Below are 8,778 nucleotides of genomic sequence, written 5' to 3'. Positions count from 1 at the left end.
TATATCTTAATGATCAATATAACTGTCAACGAACAATATGAGGCAGATTCAGTTCAGTTATTTACTGTAAATAATATGCAGTACTAAACAGAAACACGTTATAGTATATAACAGCTAAAACAAAAAATCCAATAAAACCAGGTGTTACACATTTAAAATACTATAATCATTTATAGTAAAGGGAAATATTTTTGATAATATATATATTGTAATAAGCATTATAGTTTTATATATACTAAAGTATTTTTATTTTTTGAGCGCAGCATCAGAAATTAATTATTAAATTATTATTAATTTAATACATTTAATTATTAAATTAATTAACATGTACTTCTCGAGCTATCTGCTTGTTAAGTGGTGATGTGTTTGTGACGTATGTAATACTGTTTCCGGGTCCAAGCCGCCATTCATTTGAGTGGAGAAATCATTCGTTTATGATCGCGTTTTATTCCTATCACACATTAAAGTTAATTTTATATAAAGTCATAGTGTACACAAGCTCTGGGCTTGCTGCATAACAAATACCAAAAATTTAACAATTTATAAAAAAATTAATCACTTTCTGGCCATTGGATATTAGGCATGGACATATATACTGCGATCGTGATTTTCGAAAGCATTAAATCGCTTTGTAAACGTTTATTATTATCATTTCATGAATCTCCCCATTCAGTTGAATAAAGCGATTGGACCCGGAAGCCGCTTCGCGTGACGTCACACTTAACAAGCAGATGGACACATGGAACCCTGCTTCAGAAATAACTCCTCTCCCTCAGTCATCTTTCCATCAAGCAAGTTTCACCAGATGTGGCAGTAAAGTTCCAAAAACTTTGTTGTCAAACACCGTAAAACAGGAAGAAGAAATCATCCTTGTAGCGACACTACTGCCCAACACTGAGGGTACATATATTACTCACAAAGTACAAAATTCTTAAAATTTTTAGGTACTAATATATACTTTTTAGGTACCAATATGGACCCTTTAGGTACAAATGTGTACTTTTTGAGAAGGTACCACCCCAGTGACAGCTGGGGTACCTATATTTCTGAGAGTGAGGCATACAACATGTGGGCCAAATATGGCCCTGGTTTGATGGCACCGTCTTTAAGGGGTAAAGTCTAGATTGGATACGCAGCCGACCGAAAGTGCGATATGCACATCAATCTAAAGTGTTACCGACTTTTAATAGATCATTTTACTTCCACAATAGTTAATGAGGACTGTTGAATTATAAAAATCTAATTAAGTGTTCTGCAGAAACCAGAGATAGAAGCTGTCGAGCCCTTTTTATTTCTTCCCCCCTTTTAGGTCTCACCATCTTGGTCCATCTTGTTTGGTTTTACATAAAGAAAATATAATAAAAAGCCATACTAATATTTCAGATAGTGGAGCATTTATCAGAAAGGCAGCATAGAGTATAGTGAAGCAGTCTTGCAGTATATGTTTTTCACAGCATCTCATTGTGTGTTCAAAGCTGTGGAGATGCCCATATTGCAATAAAACATTGTGTATAATGTGAGAGTAGGCAGCACGGTGTCTCTGTGGTTAGCACTGTCACCTTACAGCAAGAAGAACGCTGGTTTGAGTCTCTTCTGAGCCAGTTGGCATTTATGTGGAGTTTGCATGTTCTCCCCGAGGTGGCGTGGGTTTCCTCTGGGTGCTCCGGTTTCCCCCAAAGTACAAACACATTTGTTATAGGTGAATTGAATAAGCTAAATTGCCCGTAGTGTATATGAGTGTATATGGATGTTTCCCAAATACTTGGTTGCAGCTGAATAAGCATTCGCTGTGTAAAACATATGGCAGAATAATTGGTGGTTCATTCTACTGTGGCGACCCCTGAAATAGATTAAGCTGAGGAAAATAGAGATTTCAAAGAGCATGGGGGAAAAATGCATTTGATTCGAACAATGTGATCCAGGACAGCTGCAGCGCAAGATTTAAATTGATTTTCAGTTTTAACCCCTCTTAATTGTCATCATCCCATGACTACTATATATATTTATATATATTTATACTACTATATATATATATATATATATATTTTTTTTTTTTTTGGAACGGTCTGGAGAAGACTTCTGGATGCATATTTTACCACAATTTCTTTTTAGTTATGTTGTGCTATGTTATGTTGGAAGAGTAATAGATTAAAACACATTTAATGTCACCCTGTAACCTGTGGGACCTTTTAAGGTTTCACTTATAAACCGTAATATTGCAGTCTAATCCGAAAGCAATCATGTCTAACTGTATTTTGTTGTTTGCTGAAAGGATATATATTTTAAAGCATTCGTAAATCATACTAAATTACTTTGCTACAGCAATCCACATGTAAAATTGAGGTTAGATGTTTTTTAACGGTTAAATTCAAATCAAATATCACCAATCTCCCCATACTAATTTAAAATTGTATGTTTACTTTACAAATATCGTCAAAGGTATGAAACAAAATGTTCATATTCTTCAAAACATAAGAGGCGCCCTTGTGTGGTCATTAATGTAAACTAAACTGCAGCCAAACAAAATCGTACTGAAAGCAGGAAAAGTTTCTTTCCTCAGGCCATTTACCTCATTCATTCATTCATTTTCTTGTCGACTTAGTCCCTTTATTAATCTGGGGTCGCCACAGCGGAATGAACCACCAACTTATCCAGCAAGTTTTTTTACACAGCGGATGCCCTTCCAGCCGCAACCTATCTCTGGGAAACATCCACACACACACTCATACACTCATACACTACAGACAATTTAGCCTACCCAATTCACCTGTACCACATGTCTTTGGACTGTGGGGGAAACCGGAGCACGCGGAGGAAACCCACGCGAGGGCAGGGAGAACATGCAAACTCCACACAGAAACACCAACTGAGCCATGTTCGAACCAGCAACCTTCTTGCTGTGAGGCGACAGCACTACCTACTGCGCCACTGCCTCGCCCAGTTAAATATCCCCCAACTGTGCAATAAACATGTTCAATACTTTCTCATACGCACTTGTATATATATACCATATATAAAGCAATACTTTCTACATTCGCATTTGTACACAGCACCTTATAACCGGTATATTTATAACAAATTTGTACATACAATTCAACATGCAGATTTCTTGACTAACTGCATATGTTTAAGGTTTAACATCTTTTTATTTATTTATTTATTTATTTATTTATTTTTCATATTTATTTTGTGTTGTCACCAGATTTCTTGACTAACTGCATCTCCGTAGATTTCTTGACTAACTGCATCTCCGTTTAATGTTTATTGTCTTTTTCTTTCATATTTATTTTGTGTTGTCACCAGATTTCTTGACTAACTGCATCTCCATTTAATGTTTATTGTCTTTTTCTTTCATATTTATTTTGTGTTGTCACCAGATTTCTTGACTAACTGCATCTCCGTTTAATGTTTATTGTCTTTTTCTTTTTATATTTATTTTGTGTTGTCACCAGATTTCTTGACTAACTGCATCTCCGTTTAATGTTTATTGTCTTTTTCTTTTTATATTTATTTTGTGTTGTCACCAGATTTTTTGACTAACTGCATCTCCGTAGATTTCTTGACTAACTGCATCTCCGTTTAATGTTTATTGTCTTTTTCTTTCATATTTATTTTGTGTTGTCACCAGATTTCTTGACTAACTGCATCTCCGTTTAATGTTTATTGTCTTTTTCTTTTTATATTTATTTTGTGTTGTCACCAGATTTTTTGACTAACTGCATCTCCGTAGATTTCTTGACTAACTGCATCTCCATTTAATGTTTATTGTCTTTTTCTGTCATATTTATTTTGTGTTGTCACCAGATTTCTTGACTAACTGCATCTCCGTTTAATGTTTATTGTCTTTTTCTTTTTATATTTATTTTGTGTTGTCACCAGATTTTTTGACTAACTGCATCTCCGTAGATTTCTTGACTAACTGCATCTCCATTTAATGTTTATTGTCTTTTTCTGTCATATTTATTTTGTGTTGTCACCAGATTTCTTGACTAACTGCATCTCCGTTTAATGTTTATCGTCTTTTTCTTTCATATTTATTTTGTGTTGTCACCAGATTTCTTGACTAACTGCATCTCCATTTAATGTTTATCGTCTTTTTCTTTCATATTTATTTTGTGTTGTCACCAGATTTCTTGACTAACTGCATCTCCATTTAATGTTTATCGTCTTTTTCTTTCATATTTATTTTGTGTTGTCACTTGTCACTTTATGTAAACTGGAAGCTTCTGTAGCCAAAACAAATTCCTTGTGTGTGTGAAGCACACTTGGCAATAAAACTGATTCTGATTCAGATTTACCCTGCTTTTTTTTTTTTTTTTTTTTTTGAACATTTTGATTTTGAACAAAGCCCGAGATCCACCCAACAAAATATTTACAAATAAAAACAGTAATATTTTATTAATAAGTACAAAATCAGCATTGAAACATAAAGGTTGCAGCCTCTCTCATATTTGACCAAAATTGTAGTTTTTTCACTGGCTCCATTTATTTTGTCTGTGGTGTATTCCAGACTAATAATGTCCAGTAGATAGAGCCTCCAGGATAGATCAGTTGGAGCAGATGAATCCAGCCGTAGTTTCAGGATTGTTTTTTTGCAGCAGTCATAACAACTGACAGAGTCCTTTTTTGGTTGATGGATGAGAGTGATGAATCGTCCAGCATAAGAAAAAGCAATTGAGAATTCATCCTCCTTTGACTGAAAGATCTGAGTGATCTTTAGGTTTGTTTTCAGTGAGCAGATCTGTAATGTATCTAGGCCATTTAGTGATTATAGACCAGTAATAATATTTTAAAATCTATTCTGAATCTAACAGTGAGCCAGTGTAAAGATTTGCGGACAGGTGTGATGTGCTCTGATGTTCTGGTCAGAATCCTGACAACAGCGTTCTGGATGAGCTGCAACTGTCTGACTGTCTTTTTGGGAAGGCCAGTGAGGAGTTATTGGGTGAACTATCCTTTTAAATCAATGAAAAGAAGTTTGCACGGTGAATATTATCTTGCAAAAGTGTGTATTGTGGATGTGCCAGACAATAAATTATTCTTGAGACTTGAGATTATGAAAAGTTTTTTTGCCTCGAGTTGGATCTGTACACGGTTGAATACATGCACACTGATGAGAGAATTTGTAGTCGAGCAGTGCCCTCTTTTGCTTGAAGAAACCACCTTATATACAGGAACAAGTGCATTATTGATTATGGATATCTGCTGCCCTCTGCTGTCAGGGTCTAATGCAGTTTTTTTTTTACTTTTTTATTATTATTATTATTCACCCTCAAGTAGATTAAAATGAGTTTGCGTTTTCTGTTAAACACAAAATAAGATATTTTGAAGAATGTTATGGACCATGGAAAATACAAAACAAATACTATGGAAGTCAATAGTTACCCATTTTCAGCATTCTTCAAAATATCTTCTTTTGAGGGGATGGCACCGTGTCACAGTGGTTAGCACTGCCTCTTCAAAGCAAGAGGGTCGCTGGTTCAAGTCAGTGGCATTTCTGTGTGGAGTTTGCATGTTCTCCCCATGTTGGCTTTGGTTTTCTCCAGGTGCTCCAGTTTCCCCCACAGTCCAAACACATGTGCTATTGTAAAAAATTAATCTTAAGCCTTGTCATTTTCATAAAAAAAAAAAAATTATGTGGTCATCAAAAATAACGTGCATGTTTTCTTTAAAAATTTGATGTTCTGGATTTATTATAAAATATTGAGAATACTTTTCAAAAAAAAAAACAAGAGATGAATTTGACTTTTTTTAAGCAAACCAGTGCAATTATTAGGCTTAATTCGAGAAACCAATTAAGCTAATAAAATTGAGGAAAGATGGCTTAACATTTATTTTTAAAAAAATTGATTCAATTATGCGGATTTGATTGAGATGTTTGCATTTGAATTGCAACGATGGCAGTGATCAGACGACATTTTGAAGGAGCAGATCAACTGTGAATGCTTACCTCTTAACATGTTCACTGTTTATCATTTCTATTGTCTTAAATAAGCTCTTTCAGAAAGACACACGCAGTTCAAGCTTGTTCAGAAACCTAGTTTTTGTCATACAATGTATATAGGAATACACAGGTATTTTTAACCACCCTGTGTTCAGTTTCACGTGTTTTCCAAATGCAATCCCAAAGTCAGCCAGAAGTTGATGTCAACCGATGTCGGCCATAGCTCAGCCTTACTTGGCTCTTATGTGTTTTTTGTTAACTGGCCCACATACTGTAAAAGGATCTGTGAGCCAGAAGAAAATTCCCGCCTTTTCTGAATATATGGCAAAACATATATGGTAATAATCTGGCCCATATCTGTTCAGCCATGCCATACCTCAGCCACATGTGCCAGCTATCACCCACATTTGGCCCAAATGTTCTTGCTATCTGGGCCATTGCTATTTAAAAATTGATTATTTGTTTATTCTGAATTATGAATTGATATTGAGTGAATTGTTTTCATTGTAAAATTTAACAGCAACGATCAGGCAACATTTTGGTGTGGTGGAAAAACAACAGTGATCTTGTTAAGTGGCAAGCCTAAGCTAAGCTAAGCTAAGTTAGCTATAGCTATGCACAGTGTTTTTCTATTTCACAAGAACCTTTTACAGCATTGATGATGTAATTCATTTTCATTCATTTTCTTGTCGGCTTAGTCCCTTTATTAATCCGGGGTCGCAACAGCGGAATGAACCGCCAACTTATCCAGCACATTTTTACGCAGCGGATGCCCTTCCAGCCACAACCCAACCAGCCGAAAACATCCACACACACCCATTCACACACACACTCATACAACACTACGGACAATTTAGCCTATCCAATTCACCTGTACCGCATGTCTTTGGACTGTGGGGGAAACCGGAGCACCCGGAGGAAACCCACGCGAGCACAGGGAGAACATGCAAACTCCACACAGAAACGCCAACTGAACCGAGGCTCGAACCAGCGACCTTCTTGCTGTGAGGCGACAGCACTACCTAGTGTGCTACTGCGTTGCCCGATGATGTAATGTAATTAATAAATAAAATTAATAATTAAAAGATTATATAATATTGTATATAAATACTAATATTTGTTAGCTTAATTTTAAGATTAATGAAGAAAATGTTTGCAGCATTTTCTCACAGAAGAGGAGCGGTTTATTCAGGCAGATTTTGATAGAGAATGGTTGCCATACAGCAGGTATTTTTAATTCTGTTATTTGTCTATTATAATAAACAAATAGAATTTAATATAGGTTTAATTTAAGTTTAACAAACTGTATGTACCATTTTGTTAGCAGTGGAATATGTAATAAAATTATATTTGGCAAAACTGCATTGTGTATGTATTTCATTATTGTATATTTGACAATTTATGAATGAGTAATTTTCATTAATAAATTTGAGTAAATGGTGGTTAATTTGCTTAAATTATAAAAGCACATTCCACTAACCATATTAAAATCATCATATATCACTGAAAAAAGCTAGTCATTTTCACATGATTCTTTCAAGTTTTTTTGCTAAAAAATAATAATTTGAGTAAATGGTGGTGAATTTGCATAAATTATAAAAGCACATTCCACTAATAATATTAAATGTATCATCTATCACTCAAAAAAAATTTACTTGATTCATTTAAGTAGTTTTTGCTTAAAAAAAAGTCTAGTTTTGAAAACTACTTAAAAATATTGCAAGCAATGGTGTTACCACTATTTAAGTAAAAAGCCTGATCTCACGAGAAAACTTAAGTATTTTACGTTTTGCCAGTTTAGTGGCTAATTTCTACGAATTCGTCAGTCGTACGAAATTGTACAATTTTAAAAAGGAGGCTTGGCACCTAACCCCACCCCTAAACCCAACCGTCATTGGGGGATAAGCAAATCGTACTAAAATGTACGAATTAGATCGTACGAATGCATACAAATTAGCCACTGAATCAAAAAGTTATGTCAGACATCAAAAAGTTGTTGAAATAGCACATAAGATTTTTTACATGTAGGTAAACTGAATAAACTAAATTGGCCATGGTGGATGAGTGAGTGTGTGTGTATGGGTGTTTCCCAGTACTCGGTTGCAGCTGGAAGGACATCCGCTGTGTAAAATATATGCTGGCTAAGTTGGTTGTTCATTCTGCTGTGGCGACCATCGATAAATAAAGGGACTACGCCGAAGAAAAATGCATGATTGTGTGGAGAATCTGAATCTGAAATGGTAAATAACTAAATAAATGAGCAATTCCAGCGTTATAGATGTGACGGTTGCAGTAAAAACTCAAAACATGAATTCGCATAGAAAGTATGTTAACATTATATTGAAACTTTTGTTTATATTTTCCGGAACGACCAAGGGTTAAGATATCAGAAAAATATCAATCTGTAAACATGTTTTGTACTTAAAATGAGGAAAATAAATGTGTTATGGATATGACAGAATACAACATAGGGGAGACCGGTGATGATTGTAACACATTTTTCTTTAACACCTAAAACTACCTTTTTTTTAAGCTACATGTGTCTACTACAAACGTCAACAATTTAAATTTCTTGAACTATATCACAGACTTTGTGAGATGATGACAAATACAAAGTGGCCATTTGTTACATCCTATGGGGTGGGTTTGATTGGGGAAGATTTGTTACATGGGGTAGGTTGTAACCCATACTGGGGTAAGTTGTAACAGGTAGACAAAATGCACAAAAACTAAAGGTACTTCAAGTGATATGCCACAACAACAGTTTTATTGTAAATAAATGACTGCAACAACACAATATTTGTGAATATTGGATGTGTATGTGCATATTGTGT

Source organism: Danio rerio, chromosome 2 (assembly GCF_049306965.1).
Source record: "Danio rerio strain Tuebingen ecotype United States chromosome 2, GRCz12tu, whole genome shotgun sequence".
NCBI lineage: Eukaryota > Metazoa > Chordata > Actinopteri > Cypriniformes > Danionidae > Danio > Danio rerio.
Note: the sequence above shows the minus strand (reverse complement) of the source record.